Genomic DNA, 8,452 nt, shown 5'->3' on the forward strand with positions numbered 1-8,452 from the left:
AATAATATAACTATCACATAAAGCATTCTTATCATGAGTCTCATGCATAAAATTATTACTCTCCACATAAGCATAATCAATTTTATTAGTAATAGTGGGAGCAAATTCAACAAAGTAGCTATCATTATTATTCTCATCAAGTGTAGGAGGCATAGTATAATCACAACAAAATTTACTCTCCATAGTAGGTGGCACCAAAAGACCACTATCATTATAATCATCATATATGGGAGGCAAAGTATCATCAAAGAAAATTTTCTCCTCAATGCTTGGGGGACTAAATAGATCATGCTCATCAAAACCAGCTTCCCCAAGCTTAGAATTTTCCATATCATTAGCAACAATGGTATTCAATGTGTTCATGCTAATATGTTCCATGGGTTTTTTAATTTTCGGATCAAACCATCCATGTCTTAAATCAGGAAATAGAGTAAAAAGCTCATTGTTGTCCATTATGCCTTACTAGTGTAAACAAGAAACAAAAAGATGCAATTGCAGAATCTAAAGGAAATAGCTTCGAGTACTTACAACGGCGAAAATAGCTTGGTAGCCGAGGTCCGGAGTGTGAGTACCTTTTACCTTTCCTCCCCGGCAACGGCGCCAGAAAATAGCTTGATGTCTACGTTCCCCCTCCTTTCCTGTAGACAGTGTTGGGCCTCCAAGAGCAGAGGTTTGTAGAACAGCAGCAAGTTTTCCCTTAAGTGGATCACCCAAGGTTTATCGAACTCAGGGAGGAAGAGGTCAAAGATATCCCTCTCATGCAACCCTGCAACCACAAAGCAAGAAGTCTCTTGTGTCCCCAACACACCTAATAGGTGCACTAGTTCGGCGAAGAGATAGTGAAATACAGGTGGTATGAATATATATGAGCAGTAGCAACGGTGCCAGAAAATAGCTTGCTGGAGTGTAGTTGATGGTGGTAGTATTGCAGCAGTAGTAACGCAGTAAAATAGTAAACAAGCAGCGATAGCAGTATTTAGGAACAAGGCCTAGGGATTAGACTTTCACTAGTGGACACTCTCAACATTGATCACATAACAAAACAGATAAATGCATACTCTACACTCTTGTTGGATGATGAACGCATTGCGTAGGATTACACGAACCCTCAATGCCGGAGTTAACAAGCTCCACAATTTGTTCATATTTAAGTAACCTTATAGTGTAAGATAGATCAATAGACTAAACCAAGTACTAACATAGCATGCACACTGTCACCTTCATGCATATGTAGGAGGAATAGATCACATCAATACCATCATAGCAATAGTTAACTTCATAATCTACAGGAGATCATGATCATAGCATAAACCAAGTACTAACACGGTGCACACACTGTCACCTTTACACACGTGCATGAGGAATAGAACTACTTTAATAACATTGCTAGAGTAGCACATAGATGAATAGTGATACAAAACTCATATGAATCTCAATCATGTAAAGCAGCTCATGAGATTATTGTATTGAGGTACATGGGAGAGATGAACCACATAGCTACCGGTACAGCCCCGAGCCTCGATGGAGAACTACTCCCTCCTCATGGGAGCAGCAGCGGTGATGAAGATGGCGGTGGAGATGGCAGCGGTGTCGATGGAGAAGCCTTCCGGGGGCACTTCCCCGCTCCGGCAGCGTGCCGGAACAGAGACTCCTGTCCCCCAGATCTTGGCGTCGTGATGGCGGCGGCTCTGGAAGGTTTCTGTGGGTTTCGTCGAACGTCTCAGGGTTTTCGATCCAGGGGCTTTATATAGGCGAAGAGGCGGCGCAGGAGGGTCGAAGGGCTGGCCAAACCATAGGGGGACGCGGGCCCCCCCTAGGCCGCACCACCATGTGGTTTGGTGGGCCTGTGCCCCCCCTCTGGTCCCTCTCGTGTGTTCTGGATGCTTCCGGTGAAAATAGGAACTTGGGCGTTGATTTCGTCCGATTCCGAGAATATTTCGTTACTAGGATTTCTGAAACCAAAAACAGCAGAAAACAGGAACTGGCACTTCGGCATCTTGTTAATAGGTTAGTTCCAGAAAATGCACGAATATGACATAAAGTGTGCATAAAACATGTAGATAACATCAATAATGTGGCATGGAACATAAGAAATTATCGATACGTCGGAGACGTATCAGTACTCCTACTTCATGAAGTCTTCGCGTTCCCATGTGGTTTCATCCTCGGTATGATTGCTCCATTGGATCTTCAGAAACTTGATGCTTCGGGTGCGGGTGGTTCGGTAAGCTTCTTCCAGGATGCGAATCGGCACTTCGCGGTAAGTCAGATCCTTGTTGATATCCACCGATCGGTGATCGATGTTCTTGAACACTTCGGTCTTCTCCGGGACTTCAAGGCACTTCCGGAGAAGTGAGATGTGAAACACGTCGTGCACCGCCGACATTTCTTCAGGCAACTCCAGTTGATAAGATACTTCACCTCGGCGGCTGAGGACTTTGAAAGGTCCGACATAGCGGGGTGCAAGCTTTCCTTTCAGTTGGAACCTTTGCATTCCTTTCAAGGGGGATACCTTGAGATAGACGAAGTCTCCGATCTCAAAGGTCATCTTCCGACGTCTCTTGTCGGCGTAACTCTTCTGTCTTGATTGCGCCGTCTTGAGGTACTCTCGGATCTTGTGTACTTTCTCTTCAGCTTCACGAAGAACGTCTGGGCCAAACACTTGGCTCTCTCCGCCTTCCGACCAGTTCAGGGGGGTACGGCACTTCCTTCCGTACAAGGCTTCAAAGGGGGCCATCTGTAGGCTGGCTTGATAGCTATTATTGTAGGAGAATTCTGCGTAAGGTAGGCAGTCTTCCCACTTGGATCCGTATTCCAATACGCATGCTCTCAGCATGTCTTCCAGTATCTGGTTTACTCTCTTAGTCTGTCCGTCGGTCTGAGGGTGATAGGCGGTGCTGAAATTTAGGCGGGTGCCTAGTCCTTCATGCACTTTCTGCCAGAACCTTGAGGTGAACTGTGATCCTCTATCTGACACTATCGATTTGGGGGTTCCGTGCAGAGCGACTATTCTGGAGATGTAAAGTTCAGCTAGCTTTGGGCCTTGATAAGTGGTCTTGACGGCGATGAAATGGGCGACTTTGGTCAATCTATCGACAACTACCCATATTGAATCATTGCCTTTGCTGGATTTGGGCAGTCCGGTGATAAAGTCCATTCCTACGGAGTCCCATTTCCATTCCGGAATCTGGAGGGGTTGTAACAGTCCGGCGGGTCGTTGATGTTCTGCCCTGACTCTCTGACAGATGTCACACTTAGCGATATAGCTACCGATCTCTCTCTTCATTCCGTGCCACCAAAATTGTTCTTTCAAGTCTTGGTACATCTTGGTACCTCCGGGGTGGATTGAATAAAGGGTGTCATGGGCTTCTTGCAGGATGACTTGTTTCAAGTCAGAGTCCGATGGTACGCAGAGACGTTCTTTGTACCAAAGAACTCCGGCTTCATCTACGGTGAATCCTGGGGCTTTTCCTGCGGCTATCTGTTTCTTGATTCCGTCAATGCTAGCGTTGTCCTTCTGGGCTTCCTTGATCTGACCAACCAAGGTGGGTTGCAGTTCTATGCTGGCTAGGAATCCTTCACTAACAAGTTCAAGTCTGAACTGTTCAAACTCTTGATGCAAGTGGGCTGTTCGGTTGCGAGCATGGAGTTCAAGCGGCACGGCGATCGACTCAAAGCATCCGCTACCACATTGGCCTTGCCGGGGTGGTAGTGAATCTCCATGTCGTAATCCTTGATCAGTTCGATCCATCGGCGTTGTCTCATGTTCAACTCTTTCTGGGTGAATATGTATTTGAGGCTTTTGTGGTCGGAGTAGATCTCGCATCGATTACCCATAAGGTAATGACGCCAAACTTTCAAGGCTAAGACCACGGCTGCAAGCTCGAGGTCGTGGGTTGGGTAGTTCTGTTCATGTTGCTTGAGTTGTCTTGAAAGGTAGGACACAACCTTGCCTTCTTGCATAAGTACGCATCCAAGTCCAGTCTTGGAGGCGTCGCAATATACGTCAAAGGGCTTTGCGATATCTGGCATGATCAGGATTGGGGCTGTTGTCAGTCTACTCTTGAGCTGTTGAAAGCTCTCTTCGCATTTGTCGGTCCACTCAAACTTTCTGTCCTTTTTCAGCAGTTGGGTCATTGGTCGAGCGATGCTCGAAAAACCTTCTACAAATCTGCGGTAGTATCCGGCTAATCCAAGAAAAGCGCGGACCTCGGTTTGTGTGGTTGGGGCTTGCCATTCCATAACAGTTTTGATTTTGGCGGGATCTACGGCGATTCCTCCTGCAGACAAGATGTGTCCCAGGAATCCAACTTCCTCCAGCCAAAACTCACACTTGCTAAACTTGGCATACAACTTGTGTTGTCTAAGGGTTTCTAGGACAATCTCCAAATGCTGTTCATGTTCCTCTTCGGACTTGGAGTAGACGAGAATGTCGTCGATGAATACAACGACAAACTTGTCCAAAAAGTTCATGAAGATCTTATTCATGAGATTCATGAAATAAGCGGGGGCATTGGTCAGTCCAAACGACATGACGTTGTACTCATACAACCCATATCTGGTGGTAAAGGCAGTTTTTGGAATGTCGGTGGCTCGGATCTTCAGTTGGTGGTATCCAGTTCTAAGATCTATCTTGGAGAAAACTCGGGATCCGGTGAGTTGGTCAAACAAGTCTTCGATCTTGGGTAGGGGGTATTTGTTTTTGATGGTGACATCGTTAAGCTTACGATAGTCCGTGCATAAACGATTTGCACCATCTTTCTTGTCGACAAACAAGACGGGGGATCTCCAGGGGGATGCACTTGGTCTAATCAAACCTTTGGCTAACATGTCATCTATTTGCTTCTTCAGCTCCACAAGCTCGGTTGCGTTCATGCTGTAGGCTCTCTGGGCTATGGGTCCAGTTCCGGGGATTAACTCTATGATAAACTCGATATCCCGATCCGGGGGCATACCGGGTAGATCATCCGGAAACACATCAGGGTAGCGACAAACGACCCTGATTTGATCCAGAGTTGGCTTGGATACACTTTGGTTGCAGGTGAATTTTCTTGGTAGTTTCTCAGAGACGTGCTCAACTACGATACCGGTGCTGCTAGTCATGGTGATGGCTTTCTTGGCACAGTCTATCATTCCGTTGTGCTTGGACATCCAGTCCATTCCTAGGACAACTTCTAAACCTTTGGTTCCAAGTATGATTAGATTTGCAAAGAAATCTACATCATGGATTTTGAGTGGCACATTTTTGCAAAATTTTCTGGCTTTGGTGGTTGATCCGGGGATTTTAACTATCATAACATGCTTCAAACTGAGGGGTTGAATTTTACTTGTTGATGCAAAGTCTTCGGTGACAAAAGAATGAGATGCTCCGGAATCAAACAACACTCTGGCAGGGATGTGGTTGACAGAAAACATACCCAGTACAACATCTGGTGCTTCCTGGGCTTCTTCAGCGTTCATGTGGTAGAGGTGGCCGTTGCGGTTGTTGGGGTTGTTGGGGGCGAACTTCTTGCCGGTGGAGACATGGCGTTGCTGCTGAGCAGGTGCAGCGGTGTTGCCGGCGAGCTTGGCAAGACGCTTGGGACACTCGTTGGAGTAGTGCCCCACTACACCACACTCACAACAGGTGATAGTGGTCTTGTCCTGCTTGTTCGCAACGGGAACGGCATTGCTTCCGGTTCTGGGAGCGGTGTTGGTGTTGGTGTTGTTGTTGTTAGGGGCTCGGGGTGGAGCGCGGTTGTAGTAGTTGTTGTTGTTGTAGTTGTTGTTGTAGCCTCCTGGCTTGGAGTTTCCTCCACTCCGGTTCTGATAACCGGGGCGAGAGTTCTGCATCTGGGGTTTGTTGTTTCTCGGAGTGAAACCTCCGCTTGAGCTAGGGCGAAACTTCTGGGGGTGGCTTGATCCACTCTGATTGGCCATGCGGCGCTTGCGGTTCTCATTAGCTTGGTTTAACTTGCCCTCCATCTGGATGGCGGAGTCAACAAGGGCTTCGAGGTCGGCGAAGGGGATGTTGACGAGGACAGTCTGCATCTCATCATGCAGTCCGTTCAGGAATCTCTCCTTCCTCTTCTCAACGGTGTCGGTCTCATCAGGGGCATACCTTGACAAAGTGAGAAACTTGTCGCGGTATTCAACCACCGTCATGCGACCTTGTTTCAGCTCACGGAATTCATCCCTCATCTTCTTGATAAGACCCGGGGGTACATGGTACTTGCTGAACTTGAGTTTGAAATGCTCCCAAGTCATGAATTGACCTTCGTTCATGGCACGGGTGCTTGTCCACCAAGCGCGGGCTGGTCCAGCGAGATAGTGAGTGGCGAACAGGACTTCCTCGTTGGCTTCCACTCCGGCTACCTCCAGATTGTTCTCCATAGTCTGGAGCCAATCGTCGGCATCGAGGGGCTCCTCGGTCTTGCTAAACACCGGAGGGTTGGTGTTTTGGAAGTTCTTGAGCTTGGATCCGGGGTGGTCATGATTTCCATGGCCTTGGTTGGCGATGTTCTGCAAGGCGATGAGGTTGGCTTGGCGTTCGGCTCTTTCGGTTTCCCGGTCTGCAAGCATGGTTTGCAGCAGTTGCAGCATCGCGTCGTTGGTGCGATTTGGAGGGGCCATCTGAAGATGTAGAAGATTATGAGATAAGAGGGAACATTCTATGGTTCATTTTGGTTAAGTTTGAAAACAATTTAAAAACTTGTAATCTTTTCATGACAAACATAACATTCATTCATTCATGTAACACATAGTACAAACTACACACATACTCCAATGGTTTTAAGAACCATTCTCATGCTACGATACAAAGGACGGGATACAACTCACACCTACTATAAGTGGAACTAGTGCAACTACTCCTCATCATCGACATCGATCGGGACGTAGTCGTCGGGTCCTGCCTCCAGGAACTCGTAGTCCTCCTCCTCGGTGTTCTCGTCCTCCTCAAAGTCGTTGTCGTCGCTCAGGAAGGCGTCTCCTCCCTGAATGTCGATGCCTCCATCGTCATCCTCCAGCTGACGAATCTGATCCTCCAGGGCCTTGACAGTGGCCTCAAGTGACGCGATCCGGGCGCGAAGGCGACGAATCGTAGCGTCCTTCTTGGCACGCTGCTAGCGAAGGCTCTTGCGGTCGTTGTTGAGTAGCTTGATCGCCTCACCCTGCTCGGTGATGTGAGCATGGGTCTGGTTCGCGTAAGCGCGAGAGGCGTCGAGGTCCCTCTGAGTCTGGTATAGCATGAAGTCCAGGTGCTCAGCATGGTGCCTCAACTCCGGGTGCGGCTGCAGCTCCATGGGCACTCCCGCGGCATCACGCCTCACAAGGTGGGCGTAGCGAGAGGCGAGGATGCGCACCACGTTACGTCCACGAGAGGCGCGCAAGTGCCTCCTGAAGGCCACGTGCGAGTCCGTCGAGCCAGTTGCTCTCGCGGAAGGAGAAGAGGATCCTCTCCGAGGTGGGAGGCTCCATCTTGCCCCTCAAGTCGGCAGTGATCACCCACTGCAACTCTCCTCCGGGTGTGTCGTCCAGCTGAACCCCGTGAAACTCGGGGTGTGGGCGCCCAAGGAAGTCAGAGACGGCGTTGAGGTCGTGCTCGAAGATCAAGCTCCCTCCGTTCCCAAGCTGGTAAAACTTGGTGTTGATGGGTTCATTCAGCGCCATCTGAAAGAGAATTGGATGAGTAAGTTAGAGAGTGCAAAGTGTGGCAAAGTTTTAAGTTGATTCAAATAAGATAGACATGATTCATCAAATTTTGGCAAAGTCTCAAAGACAAGAATGTAGTAAATTTTCACAAATAATTGCTTTCATTTGATTTCAAAGTTAAATTTTTCAGAACGCCCTTTCTAACTAAGGTCTTCTAAGGTCAAACAATGGCTCTGATACCAACTTGTCAACACCCGGATTTTTAAGTCCGAATGCCTATTATGTCATACATCGCAATCCCAGGAATATTGTTGTTGCGAGGCATAATAGTTAAGTATCACAGTCATCATTCATTACAAACCATAAGTCTTACAAATTTGGAATCACATGATCCATATTACATGAATAGTTGATCTATTGATCAACGAACAAACACAAGTTCATAGTTCAACATAGCGGAAGCGTAAGATACAAGGACTCGCTAGTCCACAGGCCAACGCTTGACATCGAAAGGCGCTTAGTTGTCGTAGGCGTCCTGCTGGTCATCTCCTTGGTCATCTTCATACTCTGGCCATTTGAATAGCCAGGGACAAAGCCGTGAGTACGTTGAGTACTCGCAAACTAATACTAATGTAAGTGCTAGACATTTCTAGTATGGTTGGCTAAGCTCTAGTTTATTTGCATAAAGCTAGTTTTAGTTCACAAAATTTGAGAAAAGCTTAATCAAGGGCTAACTAACTCAAGTGGGAACATTAGTGTCATTCCCACCATTCAAGTGGTGATTTCAATTCAATTCACCACAAGTCGTTTCACCATCATT

Source organism: Lolium perenne, chromosome 1 (genome assembly GCF_019359855.2).
Source record: "Lolium perenne isolate Kyuss_39 chromosome 1, Kyuss_2.0, whole genome shotgun sequence".
Taxonomy (NCBI): Eukaryota; Viridiplantae; Streptophyta; class Magnoliopsida; order Poales; family Poaceae; genus Lolium; species Lolium perenne.